Raw genomic sequence first — 8809 nt, 5'->3', positions numbered from 1 at the left:
ACAAAATAGATGCACATTGACATTATTAACAAAATCAAGGTGCAAACGGATATCACAATTAACAGTCAAGTTGTAGAGGCGGTAGATTAATTCAGTTATCCGGGATCATATATCTCCAACCAAGGAGGCTGTTCAGTAAAATTGAAAGACGACTATGAATGGCTCACTCAGCCATGGCCTTCCTTACAAAAGTTTGGAAAAAAAATGTGGCATCTCGATGTGTACGGAGATTCATCTAGTGAAACTGTAGGAAATTAATACTCCTGACAAGAAAATTAAAGACTTTGAAATGCAACGTTGGTGAAGACTCTTGGGTATCACCTGTATTGCAAAGAAGATGAATGCTTACATTAGAAATATTATTGGAAAGAAGCAGACCCTGCTGTTGGAACTCAACAGGTGCATACTTATGTACCTTAGTCACATCAGGCATAGAGATGAAAATAACATCAAGAAATATATTATGGAAGGAATGGTGGTGGGCCATCATAGCAGGGGCTGACCAGTGAGAAGATGGATAAATAGCAGGTGGCAGGTCACATGAAGGTCAGCTGCTGAGTGCTCAAAGCTAGCAATGGATCTAGAATGCTTCTGAAAATTCTGCTACGTCACCAGTATTCAGATATGAAAAAATGGATTTTTGTCACTTTATTATCAAGTACAAATTGTAAGAATAAGTAAATATAATGGTATAGAATGATATTTAAAAACATTTAAATTTATATGCAGTTTAGTTACAATCTTTGAGCCCAACAAGTTTCCCGTGCCCCTGTTGGTTTCACTAAGAATGGCTGCCCTTGCAACAATGCATAGAATACAACTTCGTTATATGTATCTTCTTCCATAAAACTGTGTCAAAACATTTAATTCAGGGTCACATTCTCTGCTGACGTAAATGGGCACAAGTGTGAGGGGTTTGATGGGAGTTTCATTTACACCAAAAGAGAACAATAACATAAAGAAGGATAGGCAAGGGCTGTAATTAAGGTGAGATTTGGGAAGAGCCATCATGAACTCACCACTTTCCGCTCCAAGTGTAATGCACATTTCTTTGACGTTGTCTTGGCTAATATAAACAGTTATATTTGTTTAAAAGCAAAAACCTACCCAAACACTGCACTGGCACACACTTCTCTCACTGAGAAGAGGATGAGAGAATAAACAAAACATGACAAATGTTAGTCATGTTGCTTAATGTTCTACCAGAAGGCCGTCAGCTACTGTGGTGATGAGTATGGTATAAAAACCTATACTGAATAGAGGAGGCAGAGATACAGACAGCCATGCTAGATGGCAGAAAGTGCAGAGTGGAGAGTACTCACAGCATCAGTAGCAACTGTGTGTGGAAGGACTGAGAGTATGCCAGTGAGAGAGAAAAGGAGGGAGCAAGGAGAAAGGAGTAGAGAGAAACTAGTCCATGACGTTGGTTGGGGCAAAACAATGAAGAGTTTAAAAAAAAAAAAAAAGGACAATTTTGAATTGGAGTGTGAAGTGATTGTTGAGCCAATGCATTTTCTGAAGCGTTTGTATTGGCTAGAAGGCAGTGAACACATCCTGGAGTTTAAGGAGCTTGCAGTAGTCAAAGTGAGAGGAGAGGAAGGTGTAAGCAAGGGTTTCAGCAGAGGGTAGACGCATGGCTGTGAGAGATGCAGGCATGTGCTTGTTTTAATGATTATCTTGCCAATCCTTTCCTTTGCCAAAAATAAGAAATGGATTATGATCCACACATAACAGATGCTGGTCACATCACTCAGGGCTTCACTCTACTGTCATTGAAGTCAATTACCAAAACTCCGATTGTGTAAATGGCCACTGTTGACTTCAGTGGAGCAGGGTCAATCCCATAATGTGCTGTTGGAAGGGGTTCATATACCACAGTGTGTTTAAGAACCTGACTGGAATATAATAGAGCTTTTACTTTAATTACATTAAATCATATCACAGAGGTTAAATTTGTGTTACTCTGGGTTAGTCCATGTTACAGCTTACTATAGCTATCAGATTTTAATTGAAAGTACTATGATTTTTTTATGAATGCTAAAAATAAATATATTGGATCTGGATATTAAACCTTTTGTTAACTTTTGTCACAATGCTTACATTTGACTCAAAACCATTTATTAAAGGGAAGCAGAGCAACAGATATTCTTTGGCTGCGTAAAATAGAGCACACAATTTGTTCCTCCTAGCGACTAAATTGCATTGTTGACATTTCAAATGGGGATGGATGATTTCATTTCTTTTTACTCCAGCATGTTTCACTGTGTGGCATCAGAGCTGCAATATTTCTCCAACAGTGAAAAAAGTAGGAAAAGGAGGTGGGTGAAATAAATTGTTGGTTATTTCATCGGAAAGAAATCCAAAAGATGCAGGGTACAGCTAGGGCTGCTTGTAACTATAATATACACTGAGAAGTGTATTTATTTGGCATTTTGTAGTGGAATAATTTTTCAAGTGACTTGTATGGAAACATATATTCTGCTGTAAAGCATAATGCAAAATGATTAAATGCAGCCAGAGCAATATTATGTTTAGGTGTAAACTCATTGAAAGCAATCTGGTTTATTAGTAATGTATAAATCTGAGCAACGAATCTGAAATTTGTTATATAATATAAATGCTTTATTGTTATCTGTGTCCCAGTTTTTGTGCATTTGTAATGTGTTGAATGTTGTGTTTTTATATTTTTTGAAACTGACATCAATACTCAGAAAGAGAGACTTTACCATGTCAAATTAGTTAGCACAAAAATGTTTAGGATAACTGAATTATTTTCTACAAAAAATAGATTTTTAAAACAATTTATTGCATTCTAAATTGCCATGGAAAATGTCCTCTTTCCTCCATGACCCTTCAGTAAAAATGCTATTTTTAACAAAAAGCATTTCCTAATCTTATTACTTTTTTAAACAGTCATCCCATTTAATGCTTTTTACTTATGCTTGCACATCTGAACTATACTCAAGGATGGAGAAACAAGGAGAGAAAATAGGATGGAAGAAAGAATATGATTTCATTAATAATCTGTTTTTTTTCCCCTCATCAAAATTTTCATCACAGTGCCAGTCAGATTAACTTTTACTTGTTTTTTTAATTATACATTTTTTCATGGTTTTGAAATGCTGTAGCAAAAAGAAAGAGCACAGGGAAGGTCCTCTTTACATCAATCCAGCGCAGACGATTTTATTTCTCTAAATGTCTCTTAAAATGTGGTGGTAGTTAATCATTTAATGAATTTGAATATCATTACACTTGTAAATAGACTTACAAATAGTACAGTACTGTCATTTTTCATATTTTTGATATATATGTTTATACATTTATTTTCTCTCCCTGGATTGAATTGAAGATTTATAACTGCACTTTAGAAGCAGTTAAAGTTGCATCAATCATAACTCTAAAACCACAGATCACATCCAAGTAAGTTCAAGAGAGACACATGTGTACAAGATGTATAATACAGTATTAGGATTATGTTACAACTCTAACTACTTTAATTATAAAAAATTTGATTTCCTCTGAGCATTAAAAAGTATTTAGATTCAAGGACTCTGGATCCTGCTAGAGTGTGCAAAGTGGCAATATTTACAAATAAAGGAAGAAAGGACATTTTTCACTTGCTCCCCAAACATCACTAAATTAATTTTGTAGAAGAATATTCATAGGGATGTGGGTACAATTGGTTGAAAATATTCTTTCAAAATATGTGTCTGTTCCATCTATGACCTTCCTTTGGCAGTAGAACTGTAGGGCATAAGCCACGGAGGACTGATCAAAGCCTTTCACAACAGGACTAATTTAATCCCTGACGCTTTATTTAATTTTCAGTATGAACCATGAAAAAATTAATCTGTCACACTAACAATGATAAATATAATTTTTTGCAATGGTCAGCAAAGGTTTAGTTTATGAGAAAAAACCTTAATAAGGAACTTGAGGTGAAGATGCAATTGTTAATTATGGAACCACAAAAGGAGATTGGTTTGGATAGTATGTAGAAAAATAAGTAGGCAAAGGATGACACAAACATCTTCACTTTCACAGCAGGCACATCTTCTAAAACATGTCTTTAATTGCCCATAGTAAATATCACTGAACATGTGCTTGGGAACCTGAAAAGACACACAGTATCCAGGTTCATTTTTTAATTCATGCAAAATTTTCAAATCTTCTCTATTTAATTCTTTTAAATTTGTACAACCACACACTTCAGTAAAATAGTGAATGCAGGCCAACAATAAAATATCTTACAGTGCAGGGCAACTGCACGTATATTTCCTGTCTGTGGTGTAGCAAGGGCACCTATTCCAGGCTCCCGACTCCTCAGCCATCACCTCTCTTGGCCAGAGACCTGCATTTCTCTCCTTTCTAACCAGGGTATTTCCAATCTGAACACTTTCCTGACTATACTGTGACCTCCCCAGCAAAAGACAGACTGCTAAGAAGGCTTGCTTCACTTCTTTCTTCAGAGATTACACAATGTAATTGCCACAGTTAAGTTGCCACACAGCACTTTCTAGGCAAGCACATTATCCTTAAAGTGAAAGAATTACAGAGAAAACATATTAAAAACAATAAAAGAACCTGTGTGTATGCTAATAAGCTTAACAGAGATAATCCCATAACTCCAACAAGGGTTCTGGTTGGTCCTTAGTCCTTCAAACCCCCAATATAGGGGTTTTTCCTGTGCTCACCAGTTCATAACAGCTTTTACTCAGAACTTGCTCTCAAATCTTATAGCGTCTCGGTGGGCCAAAGACTTTCTAACCCTTTCCAAAGATTCAAGTCCCTTTAGACCAGAGGTCTTGTCCATTTGCTGGACTGGAAAGAAGACCCTGCATCAGTTTTAACTCAAGCTATTTAACTACAGTGAATTTAAACTGTAGGTCCCTAAGGAATCCAATTTGAACTAGTAAATATAAGCTTCTCTTGAACTGGTAATAGCTCTCTGGAGGTGTTACTACCTGAGTGAATTTGCCTAACCACCCACCACTGTTCTTAATTCCTGGAGGGCTGTGGTCCCCCTCCTCCATAGAAATGCATGCAATCCCTAAATAGTACATAGACATTTTCATTTTTAATACAACAAGCTCTTAAAATATTTAAACTTAATTCAATAAGGTTTAACTTAATTCAGTAAGGGTTGTCTAGGATATTGCAAGTTATTTTCATATCGACCACAGTTCTGTCAATAATAATGAGTAGCGGGTAACTGGCTTGTGGTAATACTGCTGTAAAGGATCTGGGGAGATGTAGCAGATCGCAAATTGAACATGAGTCAACAATGTGATGCCATTGCGAAAAGGCTATTATGATTCTGGGGTGTTTAAATATGTTTTGTATGTAAGACAGAATGTGATTGTCCTGCTCTACTTGGCACTGTTGAAGCCTCAGCAGGAGTGTTCTGTCCAGTTCGGCATGCCAGACTTTAAGAAATATATTGGAAAAATGGAGAGAGTCCAGAGGAAAGCAAACCTTTAGAAAACCTGACTCATGATGAAAGGGTAACAAAACTGGACATGTTTAGCCTTCAGAAAAGAAGACAGGGAAGGAACCTGATAAGTCTTCAAATGTGTTCAGGTCTGTTATAAAGAGGATAGTGGTCATTTGTTCTCCAAGTCCACTGAAGGTAGGACAAGAAGTAATCTGTCGTAAGGGGTATTTAGATATTAGAAGCAATGTTCTAACTATAAGGATAGTTAATACTGGAATAAGCTTCCAAGGGTGGTTGTCAATCCACGTCATTAGAGGTTTTCACTAGCAGATTGGACCTGTCAGGGATGGTGTAGCTTTACTTGGTCCTGTCTCTGCATCGGGGTCTAAACTTGATGATCTCTTGAGGTCCTTTCCTGCCCTACATGTCTATAATTCTATGATTTTACAAGAAAAAATATTACTTAAATAATTATGTGTTCATAAACTCACAGTTTCAGAGAATACATTTGCAAATAAAATTGACACTCAATGACTGGAATTTTCCTCCTCTCAGTCTTACCATCTCTTTCATCTAAATCTGTGTAATCCCAACTACTATCTTGCCCTAACCCTGTCTGTCAATGCCCCTTTAACCCAATTATTAACAATGATTTTATTATCGGCAGAGCTGGTAGTGCCATCTATTGTTAAAGTTCACCCAAACTTTCCATGATAAGAACCTGTTTCCATTTACTTATATATTTGCCAAAGTTTAACTGTTTGAGCTGAAATCTTCTATGCCAGGTGTCTGCCTCAGACTGAATTGTTTTTGGAAAACGTAAGCTAAATGGGATCAGCCATTTTTGAGAATTATTTTAAGGGAAAATAGGTTAGTTTTTAGATGTTTAAAAATATTCTTACAACCAAATCGCTAATGTTTCCATCTTTTGGCATAGAGACTTGACATATTGCTCTGGAGTCAAGGATGTACCTTTCGCTGTCACCTTGAAAATTTGCTCAAATGTGGCTAAAATATAAATCTCTGAAAAATTTCAGTCTACACATGCTCAGTAGAGTTATGTTAGAGTGTGGCAACTAATTCTTCAAAGATGCCATCTGAGTTTCCGCACACACGCCTTCCCTGGAGTTGCAGGGGTTGAGCAGTTACCAGTGGTGGCAATAGTACTAGGCACAGGAACTGCAAGCAGGGAGAATGTCTCCTGTGCTCTCAGTGCTCTTGCTGTTAGAGGCTGGGCAGTGTGGAGGTGGAAGAATGCAGCAAGGTAAGGAATGGGGCTGGAGGGAAAGGGAGAATAGGAGCCAAGGGGCAGATAGAGCAGAAGCCCTCCTCTGCTGTCCTCTTTTATATCTCTTTGCTCTTCCTTATCTTTAACCTATCTATATTTCCCCCACTCCGGCTCTTTCTTTTCAGACTTACAAGTTGCTTTTGGGTTCCTTATCCTGAAAAAAAAACCCCAAACATCTCTTCACAACAACCAATGTATTTGCCTCCTCCCCTTGTCTCTTAAAATTCTGGAATTTGCTGTCATTTCCCTCTGTCTAGATTTTCTCCTTTCCAACCACCTCTTTGGCTTTCTCTGTTCCTGTTACTTCCAAGGCCACTAAAATACACCAAGCAAATCCAAGGCATATGTTGGAGTTTCATCATACATTTTGCTCTCCTGGCTTCTCTTACCTTTTTCCATCATTTTAAGTGGTTTCTTTCTCCTCTCTCTGTTGTCCCTTGGTAATCTGAATCCTCTCAACCTTTGCCCCTTGTCTCTCTGTTCTTTCTCAAGGCAATCTCATCCATTCTCATGGTTTCAGATACCACTTATATCTGCACCATTCACAGTTGTACCTCTCTACTCTTGTTCCCTCACCTCTTTTGCTCAGGCTTGCACACTTGACCTACAGTTGTTTCCCAGAGTCTCCCTGGATGTGCCGCTGCACAAAGCATTTCTAAATTAAACCTTTCATCTCCTCATATGCCTCATTTCAACATTGTCTACTACAGTTGGCAACCCCACATCCTTCTTTCCCTTAGGCTCACAGTTTCAGGTGCTATAGAAGTCAAATGTTATTTTTGTTTTTCTTATTATTATTCTTATTTCCATTGCCTCCTCTCATCCTTCTCCACAAATATGTAACTTCTTCCTGATGCTATGATTTCTCAAACATCTATCTTTTCCTGGGTGCGAATTTTTTTCCCTTGAAGAAAATCAACAAAAACAAGAAATTGTTTTCACTGATTTTTTTTTGATTTTGTGTGTGTGTGTGTGTGTGTGTGTTGTTGAAGAAATAAAAAAATGGCATCAAACCCATAACATTTTCATTGTCAAGTGGGGGGGGGGTTTGAAAACCTGAAAAATTTCGTTAAAAATGCATGATTCTCACAAAAGTTTCCATTTAGATAAAAGAGCTATTTTCTGTCAAACAAATTTTCAATGGAAAATTTTCAACCTGCAATTGAGGTTAAACATTTATTTAACACTAAGATGAGTAACTGTTTTTTCCATTGTGCCTGAACCATTGTCCCTGTTGCCCATGTAGAGCCATAGGGGAATTCTAACTCCCTTTTCCCCTTGTTTGAGCACATATTCATAGCCCTAAACCTCATCAATAATCTTATAATCAGACCCCTTTCTTCATATTTTTTGGGTAATGGCCAGTGTCATGGTCTCTAGTTATAACATATTATTAGCTACAAGTACATTACACCACTCTGTGGCTATGTTTTGGAAAACTGTTCTATCTATAGATTGGTGACATGGGCAAGTTGGAAGAAAAACAATGCTGGAAAAGATTTCTTCTTCTGGACAAGATTGGTCGATAGAGAAGCTTTACAGGAACCATAGTTACATAAATGGTCTGAGTCTTTTTCCTCCCTTTTTGTGATAATGTTTTCATTTCTAGTTTAAGAGGTGAGATTTATTTTTGCCAAGTCTTGTTTAACATCTGAGTTTATGTTCATGAGTAACCAATATCTCAAAAATACAGTATATATTGCTTTGTTGTAACCTGCAGTATTTTATGAAAATGTGTAAGAAAGGAATAAGTGGCACTGAGCTACAACTGAGGGGGGGGGGAGCACAAAATTGTAGTGGATGTTGGATACTAGAGATGTAATTCTAGAAGGCCAAATCAATTTGAAAATGAGTTTCTGCAGGGGGTTAAAAGCTCATTTTTTCCAGATTACTCATAGACTCATAGATTTTAGGGTCAGAAGGGACCAATGTGATCATCTAGTCTGACCTCCCGCACAAAGCAGGCCACAGAATCCTACCCATCCACTTCTGTAACAAACTCCTAACCTATGTCTGAGTTACTGAAGTCTTCAGATTGTGGTTTGAAGACCTCAAGCTGCAGAGAACTCACCAGCAGGTGACCCATG

This window comes from Chelonoidis abingdonii, chromosome 1, assembly GCF_003597395.2.
Source record: "Chelonoidis abingdonii isolate Lonesome George chromosome 1, CheloAbing_2.0, whole genome shotgun sequence".
In the NCBI taxonomy this organism is placed as follows: Eukaryota; Metazoa; Chordata; order Testudines; family Testudinidae; genus Chelonoidis; species Chelonoidis abingdonii.
The sequence above is the reverse complement of the archived record's forward strand: the minus strand, read 5'-3'. Positions refer to the sequence as shown.